The following is a 13105-nucleotide window of genomic DNA, read 5'->3' as shown; positions in this document are numbered from 1 at the left end:
TATCTTTCTCCCTCTCCCTTCCTCTCTGAAATCAATAAAAATATTTTCTTAAAAAAGAAAGAAAATTGCTATACTATATCGTTATAGAAAATAGTCTTTTATCTTCTCTGGGTTCTAAGAAAGGGAAATGGCAGAGGGACTACCTTCCAAGTCACAGACACAAAAAGGATTCTGGGGCCTCCATCTGGCCCCTAAGCCTCCAGAGCCCAGCTGGGACCTCCTCTGCACCCGCCTACTTGTCTTCAGCTGCTATAGTCCTGCAGGTGCGTGACAACTCCGCTCTAACAGGAATCATGTCGTCACTATGGGCAGAAGGACCACGGACCATCCTGAAGGCAGAGGCCCTGTTCATTCATTCATCTGTGTACCTCCAGTTTCTATTCTAGCTTCGAGTTCAATAAATGATGGGACAGCACCTGCAAGGCACGTCTCTAAGGAAAATACTCTTCTTTCCTCTGTTTTGGAGAATGCTATCTTATATACACACTCACAGAAAAGCAAACAGAACATGTAGATAAAGTGTTGAACAGTCAACAAAGTGAAGGCTGGGTATGAGGACATTTTTTATTTATCCTGAAGCAGAGGCTATGGAAAGCCTACTAGGAACAGTGATGATCAACCACCTTATGCTCACTCAGCTATGTATTATATCCAAGATTATGAATAAGACTTTAGCTTTTATACTTTTCAACGAGCCTTTGCATCTGTTACTTTGTTTATTCCCTCAATGACTGTGAAATTGGTAAGACAGTTATTGCTGAGGAGGAAACAAATTCACCCGAGACAGGCTGGCTGACATGACTATGGGTTTCCTGATTCTTCAAATTAAAAACCTGCAGGTTAAAGAGACTGGCAATGCCTAGGTCACAGGATTGTCCTAGAAAGTAACTGAAATCAATCTTTCCATGGTAGGTTTGGAGTCACAATTATACTTTTAAAACTCTTTTTCTGTTTTTTATCTGGAGAAAAAAAGCATAAAGCATCTTCAGGTAAATGATTGGAACCAGTAAAAAGGTTCAACAAGGTTATGACTATGAGATCAACATACATCAATATTATTCTAATAAATCATCAACTATAATATATGTTTTTTTCAAAGCTAGCATATGCAATAGCAATAAAATCTAAGATACCTAGATCAAACAAGAAGAGCAAGAGAAAAAGTATATGGAGAACACTACAAAATGTTATTTAAAAGTATTTTAGCCCAATGGGTGTGGCTCAGTGGTTGAGCATCCACCGATGAACCAAGCGGTCACGGTTCGATTCCCTTTCAGGCCACATGCTTCAATTGCAGGCTCGAACCCCAGTGTGGGGTGTGCAAGAGGCAGCCAATTAATGATTCTCTCATCACTGATGTTTCTATCTCTCTCTCCCTCTCCCTTTCTCTCTGAAATCAATACAAATCTATTTTAAAAAATAAAAACATATTTTTTAGAAAGTATTTTTAAAAGACCTAAGTAGATGGAGAGTTATACTATGCTTTTAGACTGAAAGAATTGTTATTATAAAGGTATCAATTCTTCCAGGTTGCTTTGTAGATTTATACAATTCCAATAAAAATTCCCAATGGACATGGCAGTGCAAGGACAAAATAGTAACCAAGATACTCTTGGGTTGTTGGTGGGGGGGGCGGCGGGGAAGGCGGAGGGTGGATGCGGGGGGCGGGGGCGGGAGGGGGGGGCGAATGTGGAAGAACTTGCTTCACCAAATATCAAGATAGGTTTTGAAAGCTATAGTAATTAAGAAGTATAATGTCGCCAAAGCGTAAGTTTAATAGACTTTGGGTGCATATCAGAGACTTCATGGGACATGTGATTTATGGCGCAGGTGGAACTTCAGAGCAGGGGAGAAAGGACAGGCTTTTCCATAAATGGGGCTGAGATCATCAGATAATCATATGGGAAGAAATGAAACTGGATCCTTTCTCACATCACATGCAAAAATCAATTCCAGACCTACACATGGGAGGCAAAGCCACGCAGCTTTTAGAAGAGAATTAGTGAAGACTATTTTTTCCACTTTGGAGTAGCAAAGGATACCTGAAAAGAGAAAAAAATCATTAACCATAAAAGAAAAGGATACATTTGAACAGATTAAAATAAAAATTCACTCACAAAAGACACCACAAAAAGATATTTGCAACGTACATAACCAACAAATTACCCAGAATTTGAAGAAAAAGAAAAAAAAAAAAAGGCCTACAAATCAATGAGATAAAGGCAAACAACCCACATTCACCTGGGAATGAGGCCAGCATTGGAGCTCATAACTCTAGGTGGTGAACGGGAGTGCTGACAGTGCAGCAGGGAGGAGCCAGGTGTCAGCAGAACCAGTTTGATATGGACCCCCTTTTGCCTAAATAGAGGCCTGAACAGGTATGTACAATGTAACTGATTGCGGGAATAACTGGGCTGATTTCCCAACAAACCATGACCGCATGATACACCTCTCTCTCTCTCTCTCTCTCTCTCTCTCTCTCTCTCTCACACACACACACACACACACACACACACCTGGCTCCCTCCCCAGTCTCAGCATAATCTCGTTTTGGGGTTGAAAATGCTGACTCCATTGTGCACCCAACAAACCAGCCTGTCCCTGGGCAGCCTGAGCTTCTGAGCTAACTTGTTAGTCCCATTATCCTTTATCCTTCTAAGACTGGGAGAGAACGTACTGTCACTCTGGATGAGGCATTGTGACAGTTTAATAAGCTCTTGGGAACCTCAGGGTTTGATTATTCTCAGCAATCAGCAGGCGCAGTCGTGCGTGCGTTTCTGGGCCCTCCAAGCTCACCCTGTTTGCCACCTTCCAGGCCTGGAATGTACCCACAAACTCTTCAGCTGAGTGAAAGCCCAGGGAACTGATGCGCATGCTGGCACATGAACATGTGTGTATGCGCATGCCCAAGAGAGAGCTGAAGGCCAGAGGCCTCAGGGTTGTCATTATCTCCAGGGCAGAACCTTCCAGTCCCTGAAAGGGACCCTGGTGCTCTGCCAAACTGCCAGACTCTCATTCTGAATAATGAAGCTCTCACTGATTATCCTGATGATGTCCCAGGAGACCCCGCCCAGGGAGGCCCATCTGCTGCCAATCCTGGTTCCTTGTTCCACTCCCCAGTGGAAATGAGGGTGTCCCTGCAGCTCCCCCACCTCACTTCCCCAGCATAATGTACATCCCCAAGGGACCCTGCTGAGATGACAGTAGCAGTTTATTAATTGGACTAATGAGAGGCCTCCTGGCAGGGAGGGAAAGAGAAGCCGGAAGAGTGAGAAGGAAGCGGTTGAGACAGCAACATCCTGAAACACAGGAGCTCAAGACACCTTCAGACTGGAACCAGCAGCTCGTTTTCTGAGAGTCTGAGGCCAGGGCAGGCAGGGATTTGGAAGATGGTTTTATGAAACTTGTATTTTTTATAGGAAACATGCTAATATTTCATCAGCAAATTGTAACAGCCTATGTTCCAGGCATTTCACTGTAATATGTACCTATCTCCGTTAATCTTCACAAGGGTCATGAGATGGGAATCCTTACGCTCATATTGCCCACGAGAAAACTGAGCCCCAAAGGGGTCCGTCCAAAGTCACACTTGTAATAAATAACAGAGCCCAAATTCTTAATCACAGCCACTGCGGGGAGTGGTAGGAAATGAGGCTCCAAGCAAACATAACTGTGGCATTAATTGAGCACCTTCTATACCAGGCGGAGAGAGCTAAGCCCTTTAGAGGTAGCAGCACCTCCAACCCTATAATACAAGTAGGCTGGTTTTCCCTATCTTACAGGTAAGGAAATACAGGTTCAGAGAGGTGACATAATTTGCCTAAGGCCACCCAATTAGAAAGTGTCAGAGCAAGGATCCGCTGTCCACCTACCTGAGTCTTACCCTATTGTATTGCCGCCCCTAATCTCTCTTTGCCCTGAGGTCCTGCAGGCCTCTTGCATAAGAGCCGAGAGCTGCACGGGGCCTCTGGTCTTGCATAAGAGGAGAGAGCTCCAGTTAAACCTAAGGGATCAGGACCCAGTGAGACTTCGCCTGTGGACCCGCAGCCTCACCACGTGCGGAGGACCCGAGGCTGGAAGCTGGCCATACCCGCAAATGCAAGGCTTCCTTCAGGGCCACCTCTGTCTGGCTCACTCCCCTCTCCAGGCAGAGGCAGGAAGTTTTCCTCAATGTTTTAAGATTTAAATTATTTTCCTGTCAGTGAGGCCACTGACAGCTGCGTCCTTCCTGTTTGTCTTCCAGAAGCAGGTTCCAGCTGACCAGCCACCGGGAACCTGCTGCTTAAGCAGCTAGTAATGGACTGCAAAACAGCACGCCGAGGGCCTGCCAGGCAGGGGTCAGCGCCCTCCTGGGACTGTGGGCCAGGGAGTAAGGACACCGGAGCACAGCTGATCTGCGCACATCCACTGGCCTCTGCTCTGGGCTTCTTTTGTCTTTTTGCAAAAAATAATAATAATAAATGCTTGTCTGCAAGTGCAAACTGTGCAGAAGAATATAAAGTAAAAAGTGGAACTTCTCCCAGGGTTAGCCACCGTTAACTATCTGTTGTCTATCTTCTCATACCTTTTTTTCTACTAAATCTTGGTAGAAATATGAGTTTACACTTTTTAATTTTTTATTATCTAGTACAAATGGGATTGATATGTTGGTCTTTAATTTGATAACTAGCTCTCCAAAATTGTAGACCAATGAACACTCCCACCAACAGTGTATAAAAGGGCCCATTTCTCCCATCCCAGCCAACAGTGACTTGTTTTGTAGTAAAAAATAAAAATTAAAAATAAAAATGCTAGTCTGTAAGTTGTAAAAATGCCTCTCCCACTCTTTCCTTCTGTTCTTTCCCCTGCTTTCTATTTAAGCTCACAACGCCTGACCCACGCACATTACACAGAACTCCAGAGGTTTGTCCGTAAACAAGGGGAGGGAAATTTATGGCTCATCAACTGGGATGCACAGAGATGCAACGTTATCTATAAAAGGTGAGGAAGACACGTCATACACATTTACTAGAGTTCACATGGACAGCTCATTAGCCAGCAAAAAAAAAAAAAATGTATGGTCGAGACTCCTTGCTAGGTTTGGGATCTCATTCAAACCTCAGATAGTCACAGTTAGAAAAAGCAAGCATTGTCTCCCCATTTTAGAGATTATAAAAGCAGACTAACAAATATGGGTGTTTGTCTAAGGTCACAGTGCTAGTCAAAAGCGGAACTCTAAATCAACGTTCTGTCCCTTGTACTACATCTATAACTTTTATATGTGTTTAAATACAGGGTGTGTGTATAGACATAAACGCTAAGTGTAATTTGTGAACACTTGGATCACACCTCATTTTCTACCTATAGATAAATACTAGGCGTGATTACCTTGAGTACAATACAGTGTGTATAAAAGGTGGTAGATGGTGCAGGAGACTCTAAGAGGTCATTTAAAAACAAAACCTCAGTGAATGTCACCTTACAGGCCCTGACAGATCCCTTACAAAAGTGTGAGAGATCAATCAGAAAAGATTGGGAAATGAACTATAAATTAATCCCTTATAGTTATGATTCTGGGACAAACACTGTGTAAAATGAGTTAAGTGCAAGGGATTTTGGAGTCAGAAACACCTGGGTTCGAGTCCTGTCTCAGGCACACACTAGATCCATGACCTTGGACAATTAAATTAAGTTCTTTGGGCCTCAGCTTTCTTACCTGTGAAAAAGATAATATTCTCTACGTCATAAGATTGCTGAATGGATGAAATGAGATAATGCATGTAAAACACCTTGCAATGTGCCTGGAATATATATGTCTCCATAGTGTTAGTTACTGTTAATTTTAAGTATATTGTGGGGGATAAAAAAATATTAATATTTTCCCTCCCACCTTCTAAATTCTGGCTGGACTGATCATCAGATTAACAGATTAACAGGAGAAAAATCAAAGTTTTAATACATGTGCACGGGGAATTCACATGGAAATGAAAATTCCAAAGAGAGTGAGACAACACTGGGGATATAAGACAGTTCTGGACAAAGGAGAAAGAGGAAGGGAATGAGGGTATTAGATTGCAGAAGTGAGAATGCGCGCTTCACAGGAAGCAGAGGAAGAGCACACAGGGCGGGAAAATGCCTGCTGGTGACCCAGGAGCTATGGGACACAAGGGGTGTCTAGCTAATGGGCCCCTTCTGAAGCCCTCTACCTACCAAACTCAGTTCAAATTAAGCTGAGTTGACATCCTAAGATCTCCTTCCTGAAGCAGTTTCTCTTTCCAAATCTATTGGGCGGGAAAGGGGAGAGGGTCAAAGGTTCTTTCTGAGTCTCATTTCTTAATAAACAGCTTAAATCAATGTCCCCCAAAGCAGCCTTAGGTGGCAGAACTTTGGTCCCTTCAATATGTTGGCCAAATTCTTCCTATTTGTTTACATTCAACATAGTTCAGCTACATGTTCTCGTAACTATGACTGAAGAAGTGGCAATAATGAGAGTAAAGCAACAGTCCTCAGCCCAGCTGCCCACTGGAATGATCGGGTGAGCTGAATCAGAACACTGAAGTCTCGGCTACTGAAATCACAATCTTTGAGGAGCTGAGAATCACAGGATTAAATAGAGGCTGCCATGAGTGTGAAGTCTGGGAGGCTACTAAGAACCAATGAGCCTGGCCAGTGTGGCTCAGTGATTGAGCATTGACCTATGAACCAGGAGGTCACATTTCGATTCCCAGTCAGGGCACATGCCCAGGCTGCAGGCTTGTTCCCTAGTGTGGGGTGTGCAGGAGGCAGCCGATCAATGGCTCTCTCTCATCATTGATCTTTCTCTCTCTCCCTCTCTCTCCCTCTCTCTCCCTTCCCTTCCCTTCCCTCTGAAATCAATACAAATATATTAAGCCCTAGCTGGTCTGGCTCAGTGGCTAGAGTGGACTGAAGGGTCCTGGGTGTGATTCCAGTCAAGGGCACATACCCAGGTTTCAGGCTCTATCCCCAGTGTGGGGTGTGCAGGAGGCAGCCGATGAATTATTCTCTAAGTTCTAAGTGCTAATTACTCATTGTTGAACTTGAACAATGACCAGGTTTCTTAACCCCCAAATCTCTAAGGCAATCCGAGAGAGGCAGGCGGCTATTCTCTCATTGCAGCTGAGTCCCCAAGACTTTGCTGCAAGGGAAGAGGACCGAGAGGAGACCTTTGAAAGAGCTTCCAGCTCAGCCTTTGCAGTCTCGGTAACTAGGTCATCTCTGAACAGATCTTATAGCAGCTTTTCTGTTCTACATGCAACCATTCTGAAGTTTTTCCAAATCCATTAACTTCTGGGCTCCAAACAGCCTGATTTTTATTTATTTATTGTTGCTTGTATAAATAGTTTTATTTTTTAAACTTTTCATTTTTTACTTATTTTTCCCATAAAAATTTAAACAGCACTAAAAGGGAAAATTAAGTAATTCTTTCCACAGTCCTAACTTCAGAGGTCATTGCTGCTTACAGTGTCCTATATTGTCCCTTTCCACATTTTCTTTTTTAAATTTCAGCTTTATTGAGATGTAATTGACATATCATTAACTGCCTACATATTTAAAGTTTACAACTGGGTGAGTTTTGACACATGCATATACACCTGTGAAACCATAACCATGATCAAGATAATGTACCGCCCAGCCAGTGTGGCTCCGTGGTTGAGCATTGGCCCATGAACCAGAAGGTTAGGACTCGATCCCCAGTAGGACGCGTGCAGGAGGCAGCTGATTGATGTTTCACTCGTCGATGTTTCATCTCCCTTCCTCTCTCTAAAATCAATAAAAATACACATTTTTTAAAAGATAATGTACCTTTCCTTACTCCCCAAAGTGTCCTTGTGCCCCTTGTAATCCATTCCCAACACCCACCAACTCTATCCACAGGCAACCTCTGATCTGCCTTCTGTCACTATAGATTAGTTTACATAGTCTAGAGTTTTATGTAAATTAAATAGCACAACATGTACTTTTTTTTTTGCCTGGCTTCTCTCATGTGATATAATTATTTTGCGGTCCATCATGCTATTGCATGCATCAATATTTCATTCCTTTTTATTGCTGAGTAATATTCCAGGGTATGGGATGTACCTCAAAATGTTTATTTATCATTGATGGACATTTGAGCATTTCTAGTTTTTGTCTATTACAAATAAAACTGCTCTGAATGTTTGTGTACAAGACTATGGAGGGGAGGTGGGGGAGGTATGCATGGGGGGGATAAAGGTGATGGAAGAAGATTTGATTAGGGTGGTGAATACACTGCACAGTGTACAGATGATGTGTTGTGGAATTATGCACCTAAACCTTTATAATTTTGTTGACCAGCGTCACCCCAGTAAATTCAATAAAAAGGATAACAAATACATAAATAAATAATCTTTAAAAAAGATAATGTCGACATATAGGCCAATCTTATTTGAATAACTGTTAAACAAAAACAGCAACAACTGTGAATGACTAAAGAGGGAATGTGGCTAGAGTGACAGTGGTAACATGTGCGCTAACATTTGCATAAAACCTTAAAACATCAAATTATCTAACTATTTACAAAGAAGAATCATAGAATTCACCAGTCCAAGTTTCCACCTAGTACAGACCCAACTCAAATGTCATCACTCCTGGGAGGAATCCAGAGTGAGTCACCAGCTACCTTAAATACACTTTGTAAGCAACTCTGAAACACTGTCAAGAAACTCCCTGAGGGCGTGACTTTGGTCACTGCCACATCCCAGCACGCAGAGCCTGGACACATGCACACACACTTTTTTCCTAAGCAGCTCAGTCCATTCTGGGACAGTTCTATGTATCAAGTCTTTGCTGATACTGATCAACATTTTTGTCCTAATTATACCCCCTAGCCTAGAGCCGTATTTTCCACATGACACTAAAAATATTTTTAAATGCATATCCTGACTCTTAACCATTTGTGTTAAGGCACAGTTTAATTTAGGACTAAGGAGGAAGAGAGTTTGCCACCCCAAAAGATGCCTCTTTGGGATAGCGATTATTTTAAACTGGCTATTTTTAAGAAACAAAAGACTCAGAAAAGCCTTTGACCTCTCCCCTAAATGCCTAAAAGAATTTAGATAGAGGACCTGCTCCAGGACCATACAGAGCCATACTGACCTGGTCATTCTTCAAAGCATATGGGTGGGAACATCTGCCAGATCTGTGTACAAATCTTAATTATAATTGTATAATTTAGGACAAATGCTTAATCTTATGCCCCAGTTCCTTTGCTTGTGAAATGATAGGGATAGCTATCACACAAAATTATTGTAAGACTTATATGAGAGCCAGGCTGGTGTGGCTAAGTGGTTGAGTGTCAATCCATGAACCAAGAAGTTACTGGTTCAATTCTCGGTCAGGGCACATGCTAGGCTTGTGGGCTCAATCCCCAGTATGGGGGTGTATGGGAGGCAGCCGATCGATGATGTTTCTATCTCTATCCCCTCTCCCTTCCTCGCTCTAAATATAAATAAAAACTTTAAAAAAAATTATCTGAGAAAATGTATTCTAAAGCCCCTTGCACAGTGTTATCACCATTGAATATCCCACAATTTTTAAGGATCTTCCTAAAGAATGGCACATCAATCCATATACAGGGCTCCAGAGGGGCCACCCAGGGGAGAGCTCTTTCCCTTTTTTGTTTGTTTGTTTGTTTGTTTGCTTGTTTTTAGCAGTTACACTGGAAATAATGAAGCCCCACCTCAGAGATTGTCATAGGGTTTTCTTTTGAACCATCATCCAAAAGCTCCTACCTGTTCAATTTGTTTCTAGATTTAATTCCAGGATATAATAATATTCTTATTGGTTTGGAGTAATTATTCCAAAATAACAAGACTTTTTAAAATCTTAACCCTACTATGTAATTCATTAAATTTTGCTCCCAAGTTTGTCATCTACAAATTTAAATAAAATGCTTTCTTAAGTCCTTGATAAAAACACCAAGTAGAATAGGGTCAAAGGCCCTGAATCAGTTCACATTGACACAAGCTATTCAACCCATACAGCCCAGCAAACAATATTAGAACCTTGTCACATCTTTCATCATTTCCTCAATGATGTCAACTTACTCTGTAAATGTCTTGCTAAAATCAAGACAGAATGTAACTATGGCATTGCTCTAATTCACACTCCTAGTAACTTTATCATAAAATAAAATATAGATAACTTGACATGAAATAGTTCCAGAAAACTCATATTCATTTCAAGTGTCAACATCTTTCTTTTTGAAGGGTCCACAAAACAACTATTTAAATCACAGGAATTTTCCCCCCGTGATCAATATCCTACTTCCTGGTATGAGGTTCCAGAATCTGTCATTTTCCCATTTATGACATTTATAATGTTTTAATGTTTCCGTCTGACACCCTTATATTTTTACCACAACTTCTCAAGAAGAAATTTTTAAATATATTTTTATTGATTTCAGAGAGAAAGGGAGAAAAAAATGGAAATATCAGTGACGAGAGAGAATCATTGATCAGCTGCCTGCTACACCCTCTCTTACTGGGGATGGAGCTTGCAACCTGGGCATGTGCCCTGACCAGGAATCGAACCATGACCTCCTGGTTTATAGGTCAATGCTCAAATACTGAGCCACGCTGGCTGAGTTAAAGTACTTTGATTTTAATAGAAATAGATAACCAGCATATATCTGGGGGCTTACAGATAAAATTATCCAAATGTGGTTATCTGAAGATACAGATATTGGGTCTCATGTAGACCCCAAACCAACCAAACAACCCAATTTTTATCCAAAGGTATCTCTTTCGGTTGTGGGGCTTGGCATCACATAGGTTGACTTACTCTGTACATGAGGATGTTTGGGAAGAGCCAGAGGGTCTCACTGCACTCCCATCTTCACCCCACTCCTCACCTCCCCTTCTCCCACCCTCTCCTCCTCCTTCCTTCCTCCACTCCAGCCTAGCTCCTTTGGGGCAGGTTCAGCAATTTTCCAGGTCTGACCCTGAGGGTATCTCCCCAGGAATCCTATGCTCTGCAAGAATCCAAAGGGTGAGAGTGCAGGGGTGTGGCCCGCTGGTGGCCAGCTCCAATCAGAGCTGGGAAGGGCAGAAGCAAGGACTACAGGAAATGGGTCACTGCCCCAGGCTGGCAGCAGCAACTGCTGTGCTTGAGCTTTTCTTCTCAAATCTTTGCTCTCTTCCTGACCCACATGAACCAGAGCTCCCGAGAGCAATAAAATGGGGCAATAAAGAAGCGCTGACTCACATCTGTGGGGTAAGAATTCCCTGCCAAGAGAAGAAAGAGGAAAGACCCAGTGCTTTCATGGGGACAAGAGAAACATGCTGAAAATTAGATTTTTTAAAAACATATTTTATTGATTTTTTACAGAGAGGAAGGGAGAGGGATAGAGAGTTAGAAACATCGATCAGCTGCCTTCTGCACACCTCCCATGGGGGTGTGGCAGCAACCAAGGTACATGCCCTTGATCGGAATCGAACCCGGGACCCTTCAGTCCGCAGGCCGACGCTCTATCTACTGAGCCAAACCGGTCAGGGCCGAAAATTAGATTTTTAAAAAGTCTGAGATTTTACCAATTGCCCCTGGATGCCTCCACACCAAAAATTTGCCCCCCCCCCCTTTTTAATCCCTCTTCCTATTTTAAACACTCCTTTTCAACGTGTGGTAAGAATAAGAAGGGGGAAACCATGGTTGCAGAGCCAAATCAAATGGGAGCTTGGGCTCACGGGAGCTGGTGGAGATGTTGGCTGAACCCACTGTTGGGGTTTGGCTGGGTCCTGGAAACACCCACTGAACTGGCTACTTCTTCCTTCCCTGCAAACCAGATCCTAAGAAGAGTCTTCTACTGCCTGAAGTGGTGACTCTGTGACCTCTTGGCCCTGGTCACATCTTCTCTCCGCCCCAGCCCCAGGGACTCTTCCTCTTTCCTGGAAAGTTCCCAAGTCCCTAGTGTTATTTATCTGTCGGCAGCAGAGGGCGAACTGGCCCTAGAGAAAGACCAGGTCAGCTCACCACCCTGTGGCTGGGTTGCTAATGACTTGCAGCTCCATCAACATAAAGCTTACTCTTCACAAAGGAGCATTGTCACTAAGCATGTTCCTTTTCATTCTTGAAATCTCCACTGCCTTAGTTAGCCCTTCCCCCTCCCTCCTGCCTTCATTCTTGCCCTCTCCCCTCTCCCAGCCTCTTGGAGGCAGCAGGAAATGAACAAGGTCCACAGTGGAGAAAAACAAACCTCACGGCCCTGCTGAGGGAGACTGCAGGGAAAGGACCCAGTGGCATTAGCAGCCGAGGGAGCTGAAGGCAGGTGTGTGTGTGTGTGTGTGCGCGCGCGCGCGCGCGCGCGCGCGGGAGAGAGGTGGGGGCGGGGGGGGGAAGAGGTGTATCCAGTATAGCAGTGTTCTCCAAACTTTCCTAGAGAAAATAATCGACACTTGTTAAAATACAGCTTCCTGGGCCTCACCCAGGAATTCTGATTTGCATTCTTAACACACCCAAGGCATTCTCATGCGGTGAGCGGTGGACCCCATTTCAGCAGCACTGTTACACATCAAATGCACTGAATAGACGGTGAGGATCTGGTTAAGGGCTTGCTTGGATAAAATCCTGATAAGATGAACTCACCCAGAAGAGTCAGTCCAGACCCTCCTAAGTCCAAGCCAGAAGGTTTCATAGGTCAGCCTATTGCTGCTCCCTCCCCTTGGCAACAGAGCAGAGACTGTATCAACCCAGCATTGTTTGGAGGAGGATGGCTGTCCACCGACTGATTCTTCATCTCAGCTGTCAGGATAATCACAGAAGGTGTCCCTACACCTCTGGGCAGATGTAGATTCTACCTGTGTGACCCCAGCTGTGTTCCACAGCTTGTGCCCAGAGCCTCTGTCCCCTCCTCAGCACCCTGAACACTCAGAGCCTCTAGTCACAGACTTGTGGAATGAGCTGATTAGCCTCAAGAGCAGTGGTTCTCAACCTTCCTAATGTCACAAATACAGTTCCTCATGTTGTGGTGACCACCAATTTCATTGTTACAAATTGAACATGATTAAAGCATAGTGATTGATCACAAAAACAATATGTAATTATATATGTGTTTTCCGATGGTCTTAGGCAACCCCTGTGAAAGGGT

The 13105-nt window shown here is 43.4% G+C and overlaps 1 long non-coding RNA gene across 7 annotated transcripts in view; it reads right to left on the bottom strand.

Annotated features, from left to right (window-relative positions):
• Positions 1–546: 546 nt before the first annotated feature.
• The window catches only part of LOC308534188, a 63403-nt gene continuing 50844 nt past the window's right edge, over positions 547–13105 (bottom strand). For all 7 annotated transcript variants that reach the window (XR_013997171.1, XR_013997172.1, XR_013997173.1 and 4 more), the window contains one exon: positions 547–2042. This is a non-coding gene — a long non-coding RNA (uncharacterized lncRNA). The remainder of the gene's footprint in view (positions 2043–13105) is intronic.

Source organism: Myotis nattereri, assembly GCF_964212035.1.
Source record: "Myotis nattereri genome assembly, chromosome: 18".
Lineage (NCBI taxonomy): Eukaryota > Metazoa > Chordata > Mammalia > Chiroptera > Vespertilionidae > Myotis > Myotis nattereri.
Note: the sequence above shows the minus strand (reverse complement) of the source record. Positions and strands in the feature narration are given on the sequence as shown.